We start from the raw sequence: 25,117 nt of genomic DNA on the forward strand, positions 1-25,117 counted from the left end.
AGAGAAGAAAAAGCAATGGCATCATCTAAAACACTCAGAGGTCTGCTCTCTAGCTTATTCCAAACTCCCTCAAATCCCCCAAAGTGGGATTTAGCTACAAAGAGATGACAAGGGCTCTTAGTGCTGGCTCTTTGACTCCAGAGCAGCTGTTTTAGAATCTTTCCCATAACCCTGAGTAGTCATGTGCCAGAAATGGATCATTTGAAGAAACTTTCCCAACTGACTTGCATGGAGGTTTGTCTGAAGGGTATTTGAGGAGAAAGGCTCCCAGCAGAGGTCTGGGCTTTGGCCGAGCTGTGTCCCCTGCTGATTGTGAAGTGTGCCATCAGCTGCAGGGCTTCCTGGGCCGAAAAATATCATCGAGTCACTTGGACTTGCTCTTTTAGGCCTCTAAGAGCCGGACCAAATTTCGGGGCACATTTGGAGACCTCATCAATGAGCGCGTGGACGACCTCGGATTTTCCCAATTGCTGGGAATGGTTCCCCAGGTCCTTGGTGTAAAATCAGGCTCCCCAGCAAGTGCAGATCTGCAAGATGATAAACAATTTAGGCAATTGGTGATGCATCTTTCTAAATCGCTCTCCTTTCTCTCCTTTTTTCAAATACAAAGCTGTATTTTGTGTCAGGTACATACAGGCAACGTGTGTATTTGTGATTTTGATATGTGCGGAAACCAACCATGGGACACTTATAAAGACGAATTCTAATATTACTGAGGAAAGCAAAGCATGGAAGAAGGCTTTGAACCTATCCTTTGTTCCTAATTAGCTTTTATAAGTCTTAAGTTGATTTAGAAGTATTTGAATTAAAGCTTTGAGGATGTTGCTTTTTGACAGGAACTTTCTGCTTGTAGCTAAGCCTTCAAGAGTTTTGCAATAATAACCTTTTGAAGTATAATTTCAGAATATTGCTTGTAGTAAGGATCTCTGAAACTATAGCTTCAGAATATGTAAAAAGGAAATATGCCTATCTCAGGCCTTGACAAAACAGTGAAAAGCAGCTTGAGAAATGAATATGAATATCAACGCAAGGACTAACAATTTTGACCAAGGGAAGCTGGACATCACTGTTGTGAGATTTATAGTCCTTGCAATCAGAAGGTAAAGCCATGTCTGGAATCTGGACCCCACCAGCTGGGAGACTTCTTTCTTCGTTCAGAAGTTGAACCCCCCACCACCTGGGATATTCCTTTTCTGGGATACATCCTGAGAAAAAATAATCACAATACTCTATAGAATTGTGATGTAAAAAATGGGAAAAGAAACTACTGATGAGTAAAAATTTGGACTAGAAACTGCTGAGAAAGCTTAGGAGTGCCCCTATAAATACTGGTAAGCCTCAACTATCTGTGTGCAGTTGGAGGGAAAATTTCCCCCACTGTACTCAGCGCTGTATTGCTCATACTTTACCAAAATAATTAATAAATTGATTGCTGCTTGAATAATGACCTAGTCAAGCTTCTCATTTCTAACATTATAGTACTGTTTACTGTATAGTACTCTGCCCAGGGGCAGAGCCCGCGCCGAGCCTTCCCTGCCGGCGCTCCCCGCAGCTGCTGCAGGACGAGAGCCGAGCGGCCGAGCACCTGCGCTGGGCCCTGCCGCACCTGCAGAGCCCACAGAGGCCCCTACGAGAGGCGGCCGTCAGGCTCATGGGTGAGCCGGCAGCCCCGCGCCCCTCCCTGCCCCCGGCCCGGCTGCTGCCCCGGCTACAGCGGGAGCCGCGCCCCGGCCGCTGCAGCCCCGCCCGCCCTGGGCATTGCTGCCGCCGCCCTCCCGCAGCCGTGCCCTGGGGCGGCAGCGTGCGGCAGGGCCCGGCAGCAGCCCTGCCCGCCAGGAGGGCGTGCGGCCGCAGGGCTGGCAGAGCCCGTGTCGGGCAGCTGTGCCGCCTGGCGCCGCCACATGCTCTGTCTTGCCAGGGCTGGCCGGAGTGCTCGTGATGGGGCAGCAGGAGGAGCTCCAGGTCCTCACTGAGGGTGAGTCAGGGCAGCCGCGTGGCAGCGAGCACTGCCGGGGGTGTGGGGACAGCTGCAAATCCCGGCTCCGCAGCTACAGTCCCTGCCCGGGCTGCGGAGGGCTCTGCTGCCTGTGCGGACCAGGGGTGGTGGGGGCACAGCTCGGAGAGCTTTCAGGGACACATGGGGGATCCGTGGCCAGCACCTTCCGGCCGAAGCCCTTGTCTCCCGCTCCCTCCTGGCCATGGCAAGAGCTGGCTGGGATGGCCCTGGCAGGAGGCTTTCCTTGGATTCCCTCAATCTGGCCTCTGACCTTGGCTCTGTTCCACTCTTCCAGCTCCTCAAGCGCTGAAGGAAGATAAGAATCCATCATGCATGAGCAAAGTGCTTTAGATGACCTTTGAAAGAAGATGTGCACGACTTTGTTCATCTGCTGGATGAGATGTACCAGCGTCCATCGGCGATTTCCAGTGCCCATTGAAGATGGGAGCACCTGCAGAGCAGAAGTGACCAGCTGGAGCTCCACGCACGGCTCTGGCTGCTCACAGCTGAGCCTGTGCGAAGCTCCAGCAGCTCCTGCCATCTCTCTCCCTGTTGGCAGCTCCCTCCCTGCAGCCCTCAGGCCCTGCCCATCCCCTTTTCTGCCTCCCAGCTCACCCCTTACCTTCGCTTTCCCTTAATAAACTGTTTGTGTTTTTCACTTGACCCGCGTCTCCGTGGAGCTGAAGCGGTGCAAAACCTGAGCCCGGGGACACGCAGGGCCCTGCTGCCCTTCTCCTCCGCGCTGTGTTCCCGGCACGGACAGAGAGGAACAAGGGCAGCTCAGGCTGCAAAGGTGCCTGTCCCGCTGCTCCAGGGGCCGTTTCCAGCCAATCAGAGCGTTTGTCGCTGATGACTCATCAGTTGCCAGGAGCGGAATTTGGGGCGGGGGGAGGTGACCCCGGGGATGGGGATGGGGCGTGCGGGGGCAGCCGGGGCCGCGCTGGTGGCACTGGGGGTGCTCGGAGCCCCCCCGGCCGCGGGGGGAGGGCAGGGCGCGGTGAGAAGGGGGCAGGGCCCCAAATTAACCCAAAGGGGGGTCGGGATCCCCAAAGGGAGCAGGAGGCGCCTGGAACCCGCAAAACCAAGCACGGGGGAGGGGATTGGGGACTGGGAGAACGATGGGGAAGGGGCGGGAGAGCGGAGGGAAGAGGGAGATGGGACCCCCAAACAGGATATGGCCAACTTGATGTGGCTGCCTTCAGATGTGCATGGCAGCCAAAGGTAGCCTATGGTAGCCAAAGCTTTTTCCCAGTCCGTGTGATTCCAGTCTGTGCAATCCCAGTCTGTGCAATCCCAGTCCATATGGCCCAGTCCGTATAATCTCAACCCAGTTTATCCCAGTCTGTCTCATCCTGATCTCTATGGTCCCATTCCATATGGTCCCAGCCCATATTTGATCCCAGTCCATATTTGATCCCAAGCTGTGTGGTCCTGATCCCTATGGTCCCATTCTGTGCCGTCCTGACCCATAGGATCCCAGTCCATATTTGATCCCAGTCCATATTTGATTGCAGTGTATGTGGTCCGGCACACACTCCCAGGGTCTGGAATTCTAGTTCCCAGCCAGGAAAAAATGTTCCTGCCCTTGAACTTCCTTCCTATTCTCTCAACAAATTAGAATAAATTAAACATCAAGAAATTATAATTAAAATGAAACACATTAGAATAAAAATGAAATATAAAAATGAAATATAATTTCAACTTTTCCTTACAATACTCCAATAATGACTCAAGCCAAAACAACAGTAAACTATTAATATAACATTACCAAAGAAAAAAAAAATTACATACAAAGAAATACCTTTTGTAAGTTTTAACTCAGTAACCAATACACTTTAGATAAAAAATATCTCAAAAACTAACATAGAATCTAACACACCTTAGTAAAAAATTCCTGTTACAAATATACTAAACACAAAACCAAACACCACTGTAATTTCTCACACATTTGAACCAAACAATTAAACTTTATTAACATCCTTAAGTACTCTAAAAAAAATTTTTTTTTTTTCAAAATTCTAATTTCAGGTGCGTGGTTTTATTTGGATATTGGTTTTTGAATTGTTTGGGTTAGATGGTTTAAAAAATGAGATTTTTATAGGAATTGAAACAGCTGAGAAGGCAGTACTCTGCACACAGAACTGACTGAAAATGAATGGTACAGAAATCAGTAACTCTGAAAATTTTATTTGCTGTCAAATACATCCCACCCAGCCACCCCACACAATCCCCATCCCACTGCTCCAAATTGGGATCCCACTTCTACCAATCACCTCCCAACCCCAACTCACACTGGTGGCTGTGGAATGGAGCAAGTCTGGCACAGGACTGAGTTTTTGTGAGGCGGGAATAAGCAATTTGAGGTGAGATTGAGCCCTGATGGGTTAAAATGCAGTTGTTTTCATTGGGATTTGAGTGGTTTTGAGGTGACAGATTGATCCCTCTTGGCTTTTGGAGTGCAAAGACATGGAGAAGAGAAAAAAATTTAAGCCAAACCAAAAGGAGAAGCAGCCAGGTGTGTTCCCAACATGGATCACAGGGAATGTGAGTGACCAGGGCTGTGCCCAAAGTGCCTCCTCCAGTGGGGGATGGAGCTGGAGCAGCGCACGAAGCTCTTCTCGCACTCTGGGGCACTCGCAGGGCTTCCCTTACCAGTGCCTCCGTTTGTGTTGGGTCAAGGTAGAGCTGCTGGAGAAGCTCTTCCCACACTGGGGACACTCGTAGGGCCTCTCCCCTGAGTGGATGCGCCGGTGGGTGACGAGGGTGTAGTTGTGTAGTTGTGCTGGAATCCCTTCCCACAATCGGGGCATTGGAAAGGCCTCTCCTCTGTGTGGATCCAATTGTGCCGGAGGAGATCTGACTTGATCCGAAACCCCTTCCCACACTCCCCACACTCGTAGGGCCTCTCCCCCGTGTGGATCTTTTGGTGGCGGATCAGCTGGGAGCTCTGGCTGAAGCTCTTCCCACATTCCTCACACTCGTGGGGCCTCTCCCCAGTGTGGGTTTGTCGGTGCACAACAAGACAGGAGCTGTACCTGAAGCCCTGCCCGCAGTCGGGGCAGCAGAAGGGCCTCTCCTTTGTGTGCGTGTGCTGGTGATCGAGGAGATTGGAGCTGGTCTTAAACCTCTTCCTACATTGATCACACTCATAGGGCCATTCCCCAGTGTGGGGCCTCTGGTGCCTGATCAGGTTGCAGTTCCTCCTGAAGCTCTTCCCACACTCCAAGCAGGTGTGGGGCTTCTCCCCATCATGGAGCTGCTCGTGGAGCACCAGCTCCGAGCTCTCGCTCCATCTCCGGCCGCCTTCCCGGCCCAGGCTGGCTCTTTCCCCCTCAGATCCCCGCCAGCTGCGTTTGCAGCCCCTCCTCGTGCGGCATCTCTGGGCCTTTTCCTCCCCGTTGGCTTCCTGCACCGTGGAGCCGGCAGCCACCACCGGTACCCCCCGATGTCCCCCCAAGGGGCCTTTTCCGCTCAGCCTTGGACTGCTTCATTCTCCAAACATGCCCCCAGAAAGCCAACTGGGAGATACTGGGAGTGACTGGGAACATGCTGCAGGGAACTGGCATACACTGGGAGATACTGGGAGGGACAGGAACAAAAGTGAAGGTGAAAGAGAGCAACTGGAACCATGTGGAGCACAACTGGTTCATAGTGGCAGGGACTGGGAGCACACTGGGCACACCTTTGGATCATACTGGGAGGGACTGGACTAATACTGGGAGGATCTGAGAGCGACTGGGAACACACCCTGCACATCATCCCCCATACTGGGCCTGACTGGGAGCAACTGGGAGCAAATGGCATCATACTGGGACTGACTGGGCTGATCTAGGAAGCAACTGGAACCATGCTGGAGTCAGCTGGGACCATACTGGGAAAGATTGGAAGCAACTGGGATTATACTGGAACCACACTGGGAGGGCTGGCATGTGACTGGGATCAAACTGGAGCATACTGGGATCATACTGGGGCTGAAAGGGAAAGACTGGGATCACACTTTGGGCTACTGGGAGCAGCTGAGAGAAACTAGGATGATGCTGCAAGCAAACTGGAGGAACTGGGAAGGACTGGATGCATGCTGGAAGCAACTGGGATATACTGGGCATGACTGGGGGATCATACTGGGAGAACTAACACCTTACTGGGGCCACTGGCAGTGCCTGGAAATGACTACAGACATGCTGGGGGCAACTGGGATATACTGGGAGTGTCTGGAACCATACTGGAATGACTGGAACCACACTGGGAACAACTGGGACCATGCTGGGGAGAACTGGGACCACACTGGGGGCAACTGGGAGTGAGTGGGACCATACTGGGGGGACTGGGATCATCTGGGGAGTGACTGGGACTAGAGCAGGGGCAACTGGGTCCAACTGGAACCATACTGGGAGTGTCTGTAACCATAGGGGAGTGATGGCACCACACTGGGAACAACTGGGCCCATGCTGGGAGCAACTGGGATCACACTGGGGGCACTGGCATCAGACTGGGAGTGACTGGGAGACACTGGGATTAGACTGCAGGTGACTGGGATCATACTGGAGTGGCTACACTCATACTGGGATTATACTGGGTGTGAATGAAACCTCACTGGGGCTTGCTGGGAGCTACTGGGCCATGTTGGGAGGAAAATGTGACACTGGGAGCAACTGGGAACAGCTGGAAGGAACTGGAACCGTGCTGAGAGGACTGAGACTGTAACTGGGGCAACTGGGATCATACTGGGAGCAACTGGGGCCACCCTTTGAGCAACAGATGGAAACTGGGATTATGCTAGAGGAAACTGGGAGTAACTGGGCAAGACTGGGATCATTCTGAGGTAACTAAAACAAACTGGGAGTGTCTCTAACCATACTGGGGTCACTGGAACCACGCTGGGAACAGCTGGGATCATGCTGGGAGCAACTGGGACAATGCTGGGGAAACTGAATCTACCCTGGAGGCAACTGGGCACAACTGGGACCCTGCTGGGAGGGACTGGGAGTATTCTTTGGGAAACTGGGATCATAATGGGAGGAACTGGGAACAACTGGAATTATTCTGGGAGCAACTGGGATCACACTGGGATCACAGTGAGAGCAGCTGAGTCCATACTGGGTTACACTGGGATCACATTGAGAGCGACTGGAATCATACTGGGATGGACTGGGAGTGGCTGGTTTTGTGGATTTTGGGGGGTTTAGATTTTGGGGGATTCTATTGGCAGTTTGAAGGGGAGTTTTTCTGGGGGTGTTTGGGGGTTTATTGAATTTTTTGTGGTTTTTTTTGAATTTTGGGGGTTTTACTGAGATTTTGTTGGGATTTTTGGCATTCTCAGAAATTCTGGGGGTTTTATAGGGATTTTTAGGAGATTTTGTGGGGATTTTATTGGAATTGTGGTGGCATTTAGTGGGATTCCTTGGGGATTTGAGAGTTTTTAGATTTTTGGTGGGTTTTGTGGGATGTTTTGGGTGTTGCCAGGATTTCTTTGGATTTAGGGCAGATTTTGTGGGACTTTTTATGGTTTTGAGATTTTTGGGGGATTTGTGGAGTTCAATTAGGATTTTTTGGGTTATTGGGATTTCAAAGGATTTTGTGGGCTGTTATTGGGATTCTAGGGTGTTTTAATGAGATTTTGAGAGATTTAATTGGGATTTAATGGGTTTTATTGGAACTTTCAGGGGTTTCAAGGAGATTTTGGTGCCTCTCAGCCCTTCCCCACACCCAGGGAATGCCACAAAGCCCCCCTAAAATTCAACTAATACCTCACAAATTCCCCAAAAGTTACAAGAAAACCCTCACAACCCCCAGAGAATCTCCGAAAATCCCAATGGAACTCAGGAAAATTAGAAAAAACTCCCAAAAATTTCAATAAATCCCCTCCCCGTCCAAAAAACCCCCACAACCCCAACAAAACACCCAAAATCCAAAATCCCCCAAAATCCTCTAGTCATCCCAAAACCCAATAATCCTCCTCAAAAACCCAGTAATTTCCCCCAAACTCCCAAAAAAATCCCACAAAGCCCAAAAACGAAACTCTGAAGTCCCCAAAAACCCACTCAAAACCCAAAAATCCCCCAGAAGCCCCCCAGACTCAGTGGGGCCGTCCTGGATCAGGGGGCACCGGCCGGTGGAACAGGAGCCACTTCAGGGGGCCCTCGGAGCTTTTTGGGGAGGGGGCACCATGGGAGACCCCCCAAAAACTGGGGAGGGGGGGGGGGAACCCCTGCTGTGCCCCCTCCCCTCGAAACCCCCAGACCCCAGTTCAGGGTGGGCCTGGGACCCCCCGGGACCCCTCCAGGAACCCCAAACCCCCCAGAGCTCCCCCAGTGTTGGCCCAGAACCACCCTGGACCCCAAAAACCTCCCCAGGACTCTCAGACCCCCCCATTTCCCCCCAAAATTCACCCCACACCCACCTGAGACCCCCCCCAAATCCATCAGGATGCCCCACATCCCCCTCAGACCACTCAATCCCCCCCAAACCCTATGAAATCCCCTGCAGACTCCCCAAAATTACCCCTAGAGCCACCTCAGACCCCCCCAGATGCCCTCACAACACCCCAGTTCCTTTCACAATCCCCCCAAATCCCCTCAGACCCGCCCAATTCTCCTGAGATCCCCCTAAACCCACCTGAGAATGCTTCAAACCCTCTCAAGCTCCCCCTCAAGCTCCCTAAAGCTCCCTTTGACCAACCAAAGCCCCCTCAGACTCCCTCATTTACTGCAAACCCATCGCCCACCCCTGTGTTTCCCGTCGATGCCCCCAAAAATTCCCAATTTCCCCCCAGACCCGCCCCAAACCACCCCAGTTTCCCCCCGTCCCCACCTCAGCTCCACTCTCCCCTCACAATCTCCTGCCTCTGCCGTGCACGCGGACTCTCAAGAATGGCGGCGCGCCCCGCCCCGAACCAACCAATCACCGTGCTGCACGTCCCTAAAACAACCAATCACAGCACGGCTTTCCTCAGCAATGCCCGCCTCCCCCGTGCCGCCCCAGCTAATCAGAGGCGAGCCGGAAGCGGCGCCCCCTTCCCCGCCGCCGCCGGGACCCGCCGGGCTCGGGACAGGAACGGGAGGGGCCTGCGAGGGGATCGGGGGGGCGGGGGAGGGTCTGGGGAGGGGTCCGGGGGTTTGGGGGGGTCTGGGGAGGGGTCCTGGGGCATTGTGGGGGGACCTGGGGGGTGCAGATGGCTCCTAAGAGGGGTCTCGCGGGGGGGCGGAGGGGTCGTGGGAGGGTCTGGAGGGGTTTTGGGGAGGGGTCGTGGAAAGGTCTTGGGAGGGTCTGAGGGTGTTTGGATGGTCCTGGGGGGAGTTTGGGGAGGGCTCTGGGCGGTGCTGAGGGTGTCCTGGGAGGGTTTTGGAGGTTTTGGGCAGGGGCTCTGGAAGGGTTTGGGGAGAGGGTCTGGGGTGGTCTCAGGGGACATCCAGGGCTGGGCCCGATTGGGGTCCGGGGGCAGGTTCCTTCCAGCCACAAGCATTCCAGCATTCTGTCAGGGACTCCCTGCCCTTCTTCCCTCTGCTCCCAGCTGCAGAACGTGCAGCAAAGCCGCCTTTGCTGTCTGCTCGGGGAGCCCAGCCAGCTGCTGCAGCCTGACCCTGCCCTGCACAGCTCCCCCGGCAGGCACGGCAGGAGCAGCGCCCTGGCAGCCTCAGCAATCGCCCTCTGACATCTCTGGCACACACTGCCATGGGCTGCAATTCCAGCTGCCAGCAAGGAAAAGACGGTCCTGCCCTTCAAGGCCAAATTCTGAAGGGGCCAAGACACAAGTGCAGCAAGATCTTCCACAGACATTTCACTGCCAGCCTCCAAAACTTCATCCAGGGCTGTTTGAGCACCTGGATGGGGAAGAAAAAAAAATACAGTCAGGGGAGGGTCTTTGGCTGGGAGCTGCCACAGGTAAAGAGAGACCCTGTGGAAGGGAAAAGGAGCAGACCAAGGAAGGCAGGAGAGAAAGCAGGACACAAACGGCAACCAGCTGAGAAGGTGGCACTCTGAAAAGCAAACCTGAACTTATGGAACAAGAATGGGACAGAAAGGAAGAATTCTGAAACTTTATTTACTCGGCTTCTCTGAGCAATCTGTGAAGCCAGGACTTCACCATCCTGACAGGGAAGAAGCATTTTCTAGATCAAACCTGAATTTGATCCCTTTTACTCTGAGCCCAGTAAATCCCAAGGAACTCATTTGTGGTCATTTTCATCAAGGGCCCAAGCTCTTTGTTCCAGCACATCCAGCAAGCACCAGGCAGGACAGCACGGCAACCAACTCACAGCTGAGGGACTCAGAACATCTAAACACCAGCAGGGCACATTGCTCATTTTTGCTCCAATAGACAGCACTGAAAAGGATAGGTAATGACAGCCTCTTCATCACCCCAATCCCTTCTCCCTTTTAAACTTTCTCTGAAATAACCAAAACCAGCTCTTAAAATTCCTTTATCTTTGTCAATCCCTGATCTTTTGGGAGCAGACTCAGGAAGAGAGCGCAACATTAATCTGTTGTTATTCAGACATGGCTTGTTGTTCGTCTTTCCCTACTCAATGGCAGCAGTAGATCTAGAGAATAACCAGGTATCCTGAGGAATTTTTCCTGCAGCAAGTTATTTTCCTATCATGGTCCATCTGTAATTTTATTGCTTATTAAAAGACCACTATAAATACAGTACAGCACCTTGCAATTACTCCCCCTTCTATTTGTAAACCTCAAAGTCTTCCAGGTCTGAATAACAGGAAAAACCCTGCGTCACGCTTTGGGGATATGAACATCTTTAGGGTTTGGACATATGCCAGGATAGCCACTGTAAGAGCTGGATGGACTGGAAAACCAACTGATGTAACAGTATTTTATGGTGAGAGGCAAATCCTGCTGCTGCTGCCCCAGGAATTTCTTTTCATTTGAGAAGCATCAAGAAAGGCCAAGAGCGTTGAAACACACGGAGCCTGGGGGAGGCATCAGGGTATTTCTTGTAGCAGCTTCTCCCTGTCAAGAACCCCCTGCCAGGCTCAACTTGAGAGAAATTCTCCAATAATATCCAACCATCAGCTTCTTTTGGGTGGGATGAGGAACAGCCGTCAGCCCACTCCAGCACTGGAAATGTTTCAATGCACCGGAGCAGCAGTGCCTGCAGGGGAGAGACTCTTTGGCTCTGGGCTCTCTGGGCACTTTGTGCTGCAAGGCCATTCCCCTCTGGAGCCCAGCCCAGCAGCCACACACTGCCCACAGGGGCTGGGGGCACAGGCACAGCCTGGGGCTGCTCCCCTCTGGCCAGCCCTGCTGCAATGGGCATGGGCAGGGCCAAGAGCCAGCCAGGTGCTGCTTCTGGAGGTGCTGGGAGCAGCCAGGGAGGCAGCACCAAACGGACCCATCTGAAGGTCTCCTCTGGTCCCGCAATCCCCACCCTCAACCCATGTTCCCGTCCAAATCCCCTTTTCCCACTGAAATCTCCTTTTTCCACCCCAAATCCTTCTTTGTACATCCCAAATCCTTCTTCTTTCACCCCAAACCCTCTTTTCCCACTCCAGATGCCTTTTCCCACCCCAAATCCTCCTTCTTTCACACCAAAAATCTCCTTTTTCCATCCTAGATCCCTCTTTTTCCACCCCAAATTTCCTCACTCCAAATCCTTCTTCTTTCACCCCAAATCCCCTTCTGCCACCCCAGATCCCCACTGCAAATCCCCTTTCCCAGCCCCCAGGGATTTTGGGGTTCCTGAGGGGTTTTTGGGGTTTTCCCCAACATTTTACCCAGGGTCTATCTGCAGATATTGCAGCTGGAGCTGCTCCAAACAAACCCCACTGTGCCCCCCAGGGTTGCAATGGGTTTGGGGGGATATGGAGACTGGGGGGGGTCATGACCCCAAATTTTGGGGGTTGGGGGGTTTGATCCTAAAATTTGGGAGTTAAAGGGGGTTTGACACCTTGGGGTTTAGGATTTGGAGGTTTTTGACCCCAGACTTGGGGTTTGGGGATATTTGGCCCCAGAATTTGGGATGTGGGGGTTTTTGACCCTAGGATTTGTCAGTCAGGGGGTTTGACCTCCAAATTTTGGGATAAGGGCAGTTGGACACCCCAGATGTTTCAAACCCCAGGATATGGGGTCAGGGTGTTTTCATGCCAAAGTCTGGTAATTGGGGGTTTTCACCCCAGTTTTTGGGGGATTTAACCCCAAAGTTGTGGGATCAGGGGGATTTGACACCCCAGAGTTTGGGATCGAGGGCCTTTGACCCCAAAGTTTTGGGATTGGGGGGTTTGACTCCAGACTTTGGGGGTGAGGAGGGTTGGACACCCCAGATATTTCAAACCCCAGGAGTTGGGGATTGGGGGTTTTAACCCTAAACTTTGGGGGTTGGGGGCGTCTGACACTTCAGGATTTGGGATTTAGGGGATGTTTGACCCCAGACTTTGGGAATGGGGGGGTGTTGGACAGCCCAAATGTTTCAAACCCCAGGAGCTGGCTTTGGGGGGATTTAACCCCAACGTTTGGGAATTCGGGAGTGTTTGACACCCCAGGATCTGAGATTTGGGGAATTTGATCCTAAAATTTGGGGTTCGGGCTGGGGGACGAGTGTTGAGATCCCAGAGTCTGGGTTTGGAGGTGTTTGATTCCCCCAGTGTTTCAACCCCCAGTTTTTGGGGTCGCAGGGAGTTGACCCCAGGATCTGGGGTGCTTGATCCCAATGTTTGATTCCCTGGGTTTGGCGTCAGGGTTGAGATCAGAGCCATTCCCTGGAAACAGTGGCGGGATCGGGATTGGTAACGGGATCGGGAAGGAGATTGGGATTGGGATCGGGATTGGGAAGGAGATTGGGATCAGCATCAGGATCGGGATTGGGAACGGGATCGGGAATGAGATTGGGATTAGGATTGGGATCAGCATCGGGATTGGGATTGGTAACAAGATCGGGAATGAGATTGGGATTAGGATTGGGATCAGCATCGGGATCGGGAATGAGATTGGGATTAGGATTGGGATCAGCATCGGGATTGGGATTGGGAACGGGATCGGGGGAAGACCCCTGACCCAATCCCGGACCCCAATCCCAGGTAGAGGCCCCGCCCCAGTCCCGGAATGGACCCATCCCCACAATCCCGGACTTCTCTCCAGTGCCAGCCCCTCCCCAGCTGCTGAACGGACCCTCCCTCAATCCCAGCCCACCCCGATCCGGACCGGAGCCATCCCCAGAGCCTCCCCCATTCCCGGCCCAGACCCTTCAACCCCTTTTTGGGGCGGCTCTTACTGCTCCCCGCCCATTTCTGGGGGTTCCAAGGCGCCCCGCGGACCCTCCCCATTTTGGGGGTGTTGGGGCGGCCCCAGGGCCGCCACAAAGGCCGAGGGGGGATCGAAAGCCCCAAACCTGAGGGGCTCCTGGGGGTGCCCAGTTCGTCCCATCCCCACCCCAAAACAGATCCTGGCCAATCAGTGTGGGGGCCCCAAATTAAACCCAAGGGGGTTGAGACCCCCAAAGGGAGCAGGAGAGGCCTGGAACCCCCCAAACCAAGCACGGCGGAGGGGATAGGGGGCTGGGGGAATGATGGGGAAGGGGCAGGAGAGCGGAGGGAAGAGGGAGATGGGACCCCCAAACAGGATATGGCCAACTTGATGTGGCTGCCTTCAGACGTGCATGGCAGCCAAAGGCAGCCAAAGCTTTTTCCCAGTGCGTGTGACGCCAGTCTGTGCAATCCCAGTCCATAAAATCTCAACCCAGTTTATCCCAGTCCTGATCTGCATGGTCCCATTCCATATGGTCTCAGCCCATATTTGATCCCAGACCACTTGATCAGTTTGTGTGGTCCCAGTCCACTGGATCTCAGTCCATACAGTCCCAGTCCATACTTGATCCCACTCCAGGCTAACCCAGTCTGGAGGTTTCTGATCCACAAGATCCCAGTGCACGTGATCCTCGGCCATGTGATCCCAGTCCATTTGATCTCAGTCTGTGGGGTCCTGATCCATATGGTCCCACTCTGTGCAGTCCAAACCCATAGGATCCCAGTCCATATTTGATCCCAGTCCATATTTGATTCCAGCCCATACTTGATCCCAGTCTGTGATCCTGCACACACTCCCAGGGTCTGGAATTCCAGTTCCAAGCCAGGAAAAAATGTTCCTGCCCTTGAACTTCCCTCCTATCCTCTCAACAAATTATAATAAATTAAAATTAAAATGAAATACACTAGAATAAAAATGAAATACAAAAATGAAATATAATTTCAACTCTTCCTTACAATACTCCAATGATTCAAGCCAAAACAACAGTAAACTATTAATATAACATTACCAAAGAAAAAAAACAAATTACATACAAAGAAATACCTTTTGTAAGTTTTAACTCAGTAACCAATATACTTCAGATAAAAAATATTTAAAAAGCTAACATAGAATCTAACACACCTTAGTAAAAAAAATTCCTATTACAAATATACTAAACACAAAACCAAACACCACTGTAATTTCTCAAAAATTTTAACCAACAATTAAACTTTAATAATTCCCTTAAGTACTCTAAAACAAATAAAATTACTTTTAAAAAATTTAATTGTGGGTGAGTGGCTTTATCTGGGTATTGTTTTTTGGATTGTTTGGGTTAGACTTTAAAAAAAGGATTTTAATAGTAATTAAATCATCTGAGAAGGCGGCACTCTGCAAACAGAACTTACAGAAAATAGGACAGAATCAGTAACTCTGAAAGTTTTATTGCAGTCAAATACATCCCACACACCCAGCCCCACACAATCCCCCTCCCACTGCTCCAAACTGGGGCCAAACCAAAAGGAGAAGCAGCTAGGTGTGTTCCCAACATGGATCACAGGGAATGTGAGTGACCAGGGCTGTGCCCAAAGTGCCTCCTCCAGTGGGGGATGGAGCTGGAGCAGCGCACGAACCTCTTCCTGCACTCGGGGCACTCACAGGGCTTCCCTTACCGGTGCCTCCGTTTGTGTTGGGTCAAGGTAGAGCTGCTGGAGAAGCTCTTCCCACACTGGGGACACTCGTAGGGCCTCTCCCCAGTGTGGATGCGCCGGTGGGTGACGAGGTCTGAGTTGTGCTTGAATCCCTTCCCGCAGTCAGGGCAGCGGAAGGGCCTCTCATCCGTGTGAATCCGATAGTGCTTGAGGAGATCAGAGCTGGTCAGAAACTTCTTCCTGCATTTATCACACTCGTAGAGCCTCTCTCCTGTGTGGATGCGCCGGTGGGTGAAGAGGGTGGAGTTGTCCTTGAATCCCTTCCCACAATCGGGGCATTGGAAGGGCCTCTCCTCTCTGTGACTCTGATAGTGCTGGAGGAGACGGGAGCTGGTTGGAAACCCCTTCCCACAGTTGGAACACTCATAGGGCCTCTCCCCAGTGTGGGTCCTCTGCTGGCTGATCAGGCTGGAGCTCCAGCTGAAGCTCCTCCCACACTCCCCACACTCGTAGGGTCTCTCCCCAGTGTGGGTCCTCTGGTGCTTTATCAGGTTGGACCTCTGGCTGATGCTCTTCCCACACTCCCCACACTCATAGGGTCTCTCCCCAGTGTGGGTGCTCTGGTGCTTGATCAGGTTGGAGCTCCACCTGAAGCACTTCCCACACTCCACGCACGTGTGGAGCTTCTCCCTATCATGGAGCTGCTCATGGAGCACCAGCTCCGAGCTCTGGCCCGATCTCCGGCTGCCTTCCCGGCCCAGGCTGGCTCTTTCCCCCTCAGATCCCCGCCAGCTGCGTTTGCAGCCCCTCCTTGTGCGGCATCTCCGGGGCTTTTCCTCCCTGTTGGTATCCTGCACCGTGGAGCTGCTCAAAACGGCCTCTTCCACCAGGTTCTACCGTGGGCATTTGTCCTCCCTGTTCTCCGTGCTCAGCTCCTGCTCTGGGCGAGGAAGGACGAGGACAGGATGGGATTTGCCTCCGTGCCACAGGGAAGGGCAAGGAGATCCCCCAGGGCTGTGCTGCAGCCAGGGCCGTGCTGGGCTGGGAGATGGAGCAGCACAGAAGGGAAAGAGGCACTGACTTCCTCCTCACCTGCATCAGTGTCCTGGGGCATCTTCCTCTTCCTCGCAGCCTTCCTCACAATGGGAAATCCTGGTTTGGGGAAAACAAGGGATGAGCACGTTTGTAGGAGCGTCAGGGGTAGGATTGTCGGGACTGACAGAGACGAGAGATCTCTGCAGCCAGGTCGTGGAAGTTGCGGTTTATTGCAAAGGGCCTGGGTGCAGGGCCCTGCTTGGAGCTGCCAGCCACAGCTCAGAGCAGGCCCCAGAGAAGAGAGGGGCAGAGAGGATGAGAGGGTGAGAGAGTAAGAGGGTAAGAGCCTAAGAGAGTAAGGTTCCTGTTACAATACAATAAATCTTCTTCTGAGTTGAATATTCTATTTCTCACTAACCAATCTAGTACAAGATACAAATCCTATAGCATTTACATACAGCCTTAAAGAATCATTATGTCACCATACTGTGTTACATTTTAAACCCTAAAATGTACTCTTTGGATCCCTTCTGCTGAGCTAGTAGGGTCTGCTCTGACCCTGGGACCTGTCTGCAAGCAGAGGGAATTGTATCATCAAAAGGGGATTACCTTCAGTCAAGCCACACCATTGTTTTCCAGTTGTTCAGTAACTAAGGTATCTCAAATCTTGCTTTCATTTTATCTTCCTTTTAATTTTCTATATTCTCAAAATCATTTGCCAGACAATCATATTTATAAGGCTTTCCTGTTTCTTCTTCCCCAAGACACATTGAGTTTGAAGGTCCCTCTGCCGGAGTCCATCTCTACAAGGCACCAGCCACCTCGGCTCCAGGAAACCCTCCCAAACACCAAGACTCAGCCCTGAAAAAGCCTCCCAAGAATTCCCCACCCCTGGTCCCTCCCCTCGGGTGTTCGGGGGTTCCCCCCGTCCCAGCTGCTGGGGTCACGCTTGCATTGGGGGTCCCCCTTCTCCTCGGTGCCCACCCTGCCCACGCTGCTGGCAGTCCCAGCAATGCCAAAAGCTCCCCCCTCTTTGCTCTCCCCATTCCGGGATGCCGCGGCTGTTTGGGCTCCCGGGCTCCCTTCTCCCCTCATTCTCTGCTCTGGGCTGCAGCGGCTCCAAGGAGTCCCCCCTGCCCCTCTCCAGGCTCTTGAGGCTCCCGCCCATGGCGGCGCTCCCCCCTCTCTGGGCTCCCCACTTTGGGCTCCTGGGGGGACACAGGGCTCTGCTCCTCCAGGCTGCCTCTGCCGGCAGCCGCCACCGGCACCCCCCGATGTCCCCCCAAGGGGCCTTTTCCGCTCAGCCTTGGACTGCTTCATTCTCCAAACATCCCCCCAAAACCCCAACCCAGGGGCCCCCCGGGATATCTGGGCCGAACTCCCCCTGCCCCCGCTCACCTGCGCAATGGGGGGGGCGATGATCCCACAGGTGGGGGCTGCGAATTCAGGCCCGGCTCGGAGTGACCGTGTGCTTCCCTCAGCTCAGCCTTGATCCGCCTTCGCCCCTCCTCTTTCTCCCGCTCCTCCTCTTCCATCCCCCCTCCCGCTCCTCTGTGTTATCTCCACCTCCTTCTCCTCTTCCATCCTGCCCCTTCCAACCCCTTTCCCCGTCCTCCTCCCTTACCCCGCCTCCTCCTCCCCCTCCATCCCTGCCCTTCCCTCCCTCCTCCTCCTCCCCTAGCAGCAGCCACACCCTCGGTGCCCCGTTCCCGCAGCCCTCGCAGCCCGTGGCAGGAGCGGGGATGGAGCCGGGACAGGTCGGGATGGGCAGCGCGGGGCTCTCGGCTGCTCCCAGCCGCTGCGGGCGGGGGGAGCCCGGCCCGGGCCAAAGGAGAGGCAAACTGGGCAAACTGGGGGCTGCACATCCAAACTGGGCCTTGCTGGGGACCCTGCCTGGCCACTGCCAGCCCTTGGGGCGCCTCTCGGCACATCCGCCGGGGGGGGAACGCACACAGGGCAGGGGGATCCCAGCAGTGGCAGCACTGCCAGGGACTGGGCTGCACTGGGATCATACTGGGAGTGACTGGGGCTGTACTGGCTTTGTACTGACACCATACTGGGATCGTACTGGGAGTGACTGGGATGGTGCTGGGTTTGTATGGACATCATACTGGGATCATACTGCCATATCAGGGCAGATTGTGAACACACTGATGGACACTGGGATCATGCTGGGATCATACTGGGAGTGAGTAGGAGCTGGCAGTGAGCAATTGAGACCATGTTAGGGGCAAATGGGATATACTGGGAGTGACTGGGATTATGCTGAGGGTGACTGGGAGCAGCTGTGAGCAACTGGGAACACGCTAGGAGCAACTGGGAGGAACTGGGAGTGACTGGGTGCATGCTGGGGGGATTGGAAACTGCTGGGCTTATACTGGGATGAACTGGGATCATGCTGGAGGTGACTGGGATCATACTGGCAGTTAGTGCCACTACACTGAGGTTGACTGGGAGTGCTTGGGAGCAAATGGGATCATACTGGAAGGAACTAGAAAGATGCTGGAGGGAACTGAGGTACACTGGGACATGCTGGGAGTGACTGGAATGAAAGTGAGGGGGAGAGCAACGTGAACCATGTAGAACAAAACTGGTTTATTCTGGCAGGGACTGGGAGAACACTGGGCACACCTTTGGATCATACTGGGAGGGACTGGACTAATACTGGGAGTATCTGAGGGTGACTGGGAACACACCCTGCACATCATCCCCCATACTGGGCATGACTGGGGGCATGCTGGGAGCAAATGGCATCATACTGGGACTGACTGGGTTGATGTAGGAAGCAACTGGAACCATGCTGGAAGCAGCTGGGACCATACTGGGAGAGACTGGAAGCAACTGGGATTATACTGGAACCACACTGGGAGGGCTGGCATGTGACTGGGGTCAAACTGGAGCTTACTGGGATCATACTGGGGCTGAAAGGGAGCGACTGGGATCACACTTTGGGCTACTGGGAGCAACTGAGAGAAACTGGGATGATGCTGCAAGCAAACTGGAGGAACTGGGAAGGACTGGATGCATGCTGGAAGCAACTGGGATATACTGGGCATGACTGGGGGATCATACTGGGAGAACTGACACCTTACTGGGGCCACTGGCAGTGCCTGGAAATGACTACAGACATGCTGGGGGCAACTGGGATATACTGGGAGTGTCTGGAACCATACTGGGGGGACTGGAACCACAGTGGGAACAACTGGGACCATGCTGGGGAGAACTGGGACCACACTGGGGGCAACTGGGAGTGAGTGAGACCATGCTGGGTGGGACTGGGATCATATGGGGAGTGACTGGGACTATATGAGGGACAACTGGGTACTACTGGCATCACACTGGGAGGAACAGGGAGCAACTGGAACCATGCTGGGGTCAATTGGGATCCCACTGGGATCACAGTGGAAGCAGCTGGGCCCACACTGGGGGAGAATGGGATCATACTGGATCACACTTTCAGCAACTGGGACTGCACTGAGGGTGACTGGGAGTGGCTGTGAGCAACTGGAATTGTGCTGAAAGCAACTGGGAGAAAGTGGGAGTGACTGGGAGCATGCAGAGGGGGGTTGACTGGGATATACTGGGAGAGACAGGGAGTCACTGGGATCACACTGGAGGCTACTGGGATCAGGCTGGCATTTACAGGGAGCAACTGGGATCACACTGGGGCACTGGTATCAGACTGGGAATGACGGGATCATACTGGGAGTGGCTACAATCATACTGGGAGCAGAGTGGGTGTGATTGGACCCTGACTGGGGGTTCCTGGGAGCTACCAGGCCCATGCTGGGAGCCAACTGGGGACATAATCAGAGGAACTGGGAGCAACTGGGATAAAACGGGGGGCAAGTGAACCACGCTGAGGTAACGGGGAGTGCCTGGCAATGTCTACGAGAATGTTCAGGGCAACTGGGATATACTGGGAGTGTCTGAGACCATACAGCTGGTCTGAAATACAAAATTGTGTTTCGTGACAGGTACAAACAGGTGATGTGTGTAGTTGTGAATGTGAAATGTGTGGACCCCAACAATGGGAGAGCTGTGAATTCTAATAATAACTGAGGAGAATAAAGCATGGAAAAAGGCCTTTGAACCTATCTTTTGTTTGCAATTAACCCTGGTTGATTTAGGAGCATTGGAATTAAGGTGTTAAAGATGTTGCTTTTTGCTTGCGTTTAATCCATAAAAAGCTCTGCAATAAGAACCTTTTGAAGTATAATTTTAGACTATTACTTGTATCCTTGAAACTATAGCTTTGGAATATATATAAAGGAAATATGCTTATCTCACGCCTTATTGAAGCAGAGAAAAACAGCTTGAGAAAGGAAGATGAACATCACCTCAAGGGTTTATGGTTTTGACCAAAGGGAAGCTAGACATCACTGTTATGAGATTTATAGTCTTTGCAATTAAAAGGTGGACACACATCTGGGGAGCCGGACCCCATCAGATGGGATTCGTCCTTCTTCTTTCGGAAACTGGACCGTCACCATCTGGGGATACTCCTTTGAGGTACATCCTGAGAAAGTAAAATCACAATAGTGTATAGAATTGTGATGTAATAATTTGGAATAAAAATTGCTGATGAGTAAAAGATTGGAAATAGAAACTGCTGAAAAAAAAAGCTGATGAGTACCCCATAAATACCTGTAACCATCAATTATCGGTGTGCAGTTGGAGGGAAAACTTCCCCCACTGTACCCAGCACTGTATTGCTCATACTTTACCATAATAATTATTAAATTGATTGCTGCTTGAATATTGGCCTAGTCAAGCTTCTCATTCATAACACCAGTCGTCCCCAGTGTTTCCAAGGACAGTTTAATTTCTCAGGGTGGCCGTGGCAGCCAAACCCAGCAGTGGGGTCAGTGCAGTGCCCATGGCTACAGCCCCTTGCGGTGGCCCAGTGCAGCTTGGGCTGATGATCCACCCTCACAGCTGGCCCAGGGCAGCTCTGCAGTGGCTTTGGTGGCCCCTGGGGCTGGCACACACCTTAGCAGTGTGTCTGTTTGCAGTGGGGAAACTCAGGAGTTTCAGATTGCTTCAAAAAACCCCAAAAAGGGAAAACCCCTCTTAGGCTGAGGGCAGCCAGCTCTCCAAGCAGAGCAGGTCCCAGGGGAGTGAGGACAGACAGGATGGGGCTGGGCAATGTGGAGCAAGGTTGTCCACACTGGGTCAGAGCTCCAGGCACAGCTTCTGTGAGCAGGCCAGAGCTGCTGAGGAGACACCCTGGGTCAATATCAGTCACAGAATGCTGCAATCAACTCTGCTCTAAAGAGAAATAAAATAAAATACTTCCTTTAAAACAGGAATGTGTATTTTTTTTCAAGGTGTTTGAAATCTTTCTCCGTAACAGGACTTGGAAAATTTTAATGACCCTCTCAGGGCTTTGGTGTTGTTTACATCAGACCGAGTCCTTGAGAGTGTCTTCAAAAAACTTCTCAAGCACTCAAAGTTAAATTTAGACTCCATAGTTTCTTGAAGTTTTTATGGGTCCCACTGAGGGACATGGCTGGGAAAGTGTCTCCAGGTTCCAGTTAGAGCAGAACATTGGAGGCAGTGATGACAGCTGGGGACAAGCAAGAAAAAGCTGTCTCTGGTGCTGAGCAAAGCTGGATGTGTTTCAGGAATGCAAATGGCCAAGGCCTGAGCTCCAGCCCCTGGCCAGGCAGATGCTGTCCCTCCCTCCTTGCTCAGGGCTCTTGCCGGGATGGGCACTGGCATGTGGGGATGTGCAATGCCAAGGGCAGGAGCATGGGGCGGCCCCTGCCAGGCTGCTGAGCAGGGACAAGGAGGCAATGAGGCCCCAGCCCTGCAAGGCCCAGCAGCCATGGCCAAAGTGCTGCCCAAGGTGGCTCTGGCAGGGCTGTCTTGCAGCTGCTGCCCATCCCTGTGCCCTGTGCAGCTCAGGCTGTCCCACGGTGTCCCTGCCCTGCGCCTCTGTCCCTGCAGGCTGTCGGCATCCCCTGGCTGCCCTACCTGGCTGGGCCCTTCCTTTGCGGACAGCTCTGCCTTCTGCCTGCCTCTGCCTGCCCACACAGAGCCTGGGGCTGATACCAAAAGGGTTCATTCCATTTTTACCCTGCCTGTGAATTTTCAGCACAGGAACAAGGCATGCAGGGGCTGCTTTCCCAGCAAGGATGAGTGGAAGAGAAGAAGAAGACATCTGGTTCAAGGGTGCAGGGATAGAGAAATCAAGGAGTGAATCTGGGAACTTGGGGTGGGTTTTATGGAAATGGGTAAATTGTAATTCACATTTAGTGACTGTGTATAAGCAACACACTGGTAGAATTACATGTCCATGTAGGGTTGGGAGTTATCCCTCACCAGACCTCAGGCCTGAATAAATGACACCCTCTGAAATAGCAAATTAGTGTTATGGAGTCTTGTTCTGATATTTCGGAGATTTGCTGACCGTGGTTCCTCACAGACCCAAGGAGTCAGCTGTGACACTGTGGAACCCCATGGAACAAAGGGTCCATTGTGACACAGCAGAACCCCATGGAACCAAAATCCATTTTGGCACATTGGGGCCACATTGAACCAATGGTCCATTGTGATACTGCAGATCCAAGGAGACCATTGTGACCCTGAGGAATCTCTTGGAACCAAGGGGCCATTGTGACACAGCAAGGCCTGGTGGAACCATGGGTCCATGTCACATGGTGACACTGCAGAACCTCACGGAACCAAGGTGACCATGTTCTACTGCAGAGCCTCGTGGAACAAAGGGTCCATGGTGACACTGCAGAACCAAGGAGACTGCTGCTGGCAGTGTGAGAGCTCATGGAACCAGAGATCCATTGTGACACAGCAAGGCCTGATGGAACCATGGAGGCCATTTTTACACTTGGAGGCCTTGTGGAACCAAAGGGCCATTGTGGCACTTCAGAGCCTTGTGGAGCCAAGGGGACCACGGTGACACTGTGGGGCTGCATAAAGCCAATGGTCTGTTGTGGCATGGCAAGGCCTTACGGGATCATGGAGACCATTCTGACACCACAGGCCTCATGCAGGCAAGGAACCATTGTGACACTGTGGGTTCTTGGCAGGCCAAGGAGCTGTTGGCACACTGTGGGGCACCATGGAACCAAGGAGGCCATTGTGACACTCCAGGGCCCCATGGAACTAAGGATCCATGGAACATTGCAGGACCCCATGGAACCAAAGTCCATTGGGACATTGTGGGGCCTCATGGAATTCTGGGGGCCATGATGACACTTGGAGGCCTTGTCGAATCAAGGGGCTCTGCAGGGCCTCATGGAATCAAGGAGACTATTCTGACATTTTGAGTGCCCATGGAACCAAGGGTCCATTGTGACACTGTGGCACAGGAGACCTCTGTGACACTGCAAGGCCTCATGGAAGCAAGGGACCATTGTGACACTCTGGAGCCCCATGGAAACCAGAGGCCAGTGTGACGCATCTGGGCCTCATGGAACCAAGGATCCAATAGGACACCTCACTGTGACACTGCAGGGCCCCATGGAAACAAGGGGACAGGGAACTGGTCTGGTTGGCTTGGCCTGACTGGTCCAACTGCCCTTGGCATGTCGGGGGTCTCTTCTCATGTACCCTTGAAACCCTGGGGCTCTGGGCTTTCCTTCAATTGGAAAAGAATGGCTCTTCTCATTCAAGCATCCATGACCAAAAGGGGATTTCCCCTCCAAATTTCCCAATATCCAGGGATTGTTCCCAGACAAAAGCTGCCATTAACAACAAGTCTGGCTGACCTAGTCTTCCTGAGAGCTGGGTCTCACCTGCCCTCAAACACTGAGGCTCTGTGCTTTCCTTCCTATGGAAAAGAGCTGTCCCTCCTGCACAGGCACCCATGGCCAAAGCTGGTACTTGTCCTCCAAAATTCCTTCATTCAAGGGTTTTTTCTCCCAGACAAGATCTCCCAGTACAGGCAGGTCTGGCTGGCCTTGGCTTCTGGTGGTTGCCTGAATTCTGCCCTGAAACACGGGGGCTCTGCCCTCTCCATCCTAAGGGAAAAGAACCATCCTTCTTCTCCAGGTGCCCATGGCTGAAATTGGGATTCCACCACCAGAAGTCCTATATCCAATATTGCTCCTACACAAAAGCTTCCATTACAGGCAGGTCTGGCTGGCCTTGGTCTCTGGTGCCTGCAGTTCATCAGCCCCTGAAGCACTGGGGTTCTGTGCTTTCCTTCCTATGGAAAAGAATCTTCTTATTCCTCCATGGCCAAAATTGCTACTCCTCCTAAAATATTCACTACATGAAAGGTTTCTCCCAGACAAAACCTGTCAGCTCTTGCTGGCACTGTGGGCTCTGATGGCCACCTGTCATCTGCCCCTGAAACACTGGGGCTCTCTGCCTTCCTTCCCATGGAAATAGAACAGTCTCCTCGTCCAGGGGCCATGGCCAAATTTGAGATTTGGCCCCTAAATTTCATGTATCCAAAGATAGCTCCCAATCAAAAGCCTCCAGGAAAGACAAGTTTGGCTGGCTTGGCCTCCCAGGGGCTGCTTCTCATCTGCCATCAAACCCTGGGGCTCTCTGCTCTCCTTCAGATGAAAAAGAAATGGCCTTTTCATCAAGGGACCAGTGGCCAAAACTTGTATTCCACCTCCCAAATTTTGTGTATCCAAGGATTTCTCTCAGGCACAAGCTGCAATTCCAGAAATGTCTGGCTCTCCTTGGTCCTTGGTGGCCTCTGCTCATCTGCCCCTGAAACACTGGCCCTCTGTTTTCCTTCCAATGGAAGAGAATCGTTGTTCACATCAAAGTGCCCATGGGCAAAACTGAAATTTGGCCTAAAAAATTCCATCTATCCAAGGATTGCTCCAAGGCAAAAGTAGCCAGGACACACAGGCCTGACTGGTCTTGTCCTGAGGTGATTTTCTTAGACTATCAGCAGAATGTTTTCATTTGCCAATACCTTGGAGAGGGCTGAGAGATCTCCCAAGATGGGGTTTGGAGGCCTCAAGCACATGAGCACTGTACAGGGACAGTGGAGCTCTGTGCTCAGTGGGGTGGAGAAGGAGGACAGCAGAGGAGAGCCCTGGGAGGGACTGAACGGTGGTTTCAGAGATGGTGGATCCTTTTGACAAGGTAGAGAACAGACAGAGAAAGCAAGAATTAATGCAAAGGACAGATAGGGAGGGCCAGACAGGACCCAAAGAGAAAGGAATTTCCCTCCCAGGGCATGGCTGTGGTGCAGCACATCCCCCAGCAGGAG

At 52.8% G+C, this 25,117-nt stretch overlaps 1 long non-coding RNA gene across 1 annotated transcript; it reads right to left on the minus strand.

The window, feature by feature from the left end:
• Window positions 1–15,183: 15,183 nt before the first annotated feature.
• LOC128943768 (uncharacterized) lies at window positions 15,184–17,409 on the minus strand. Its single transcript, XR_008483765.1, has 3 exons — window positions 17,314–17,409; window positions 15,973–16,032; window positions 15,184–15,245 (listed from the first exon to the last, which is right to left on the minus strand). It is a non-coding gene; the product is annotated as an uncharacterized LOC128943768 (long non-coding RNA).
• Window positions 17,410–25,117: the final 7,708 nt, after the last annotated feature.

Source organism: Melozone crissalis, unplaced genomic scaffold, assembly GCF_028551555.1.
Source record: "Melozone crissalis strain CALT ecotype California unplaced genomic scaffold, PUWL_Pcris_2 ptg000055l_1, whole genome shotgun sequence".
Classification (NCBI taxonomy): Eukaryota; Metazoa; Chordata; class Aves; order Passeriformes; family Passerellidae; genus Melozone; species Melozone crissalis.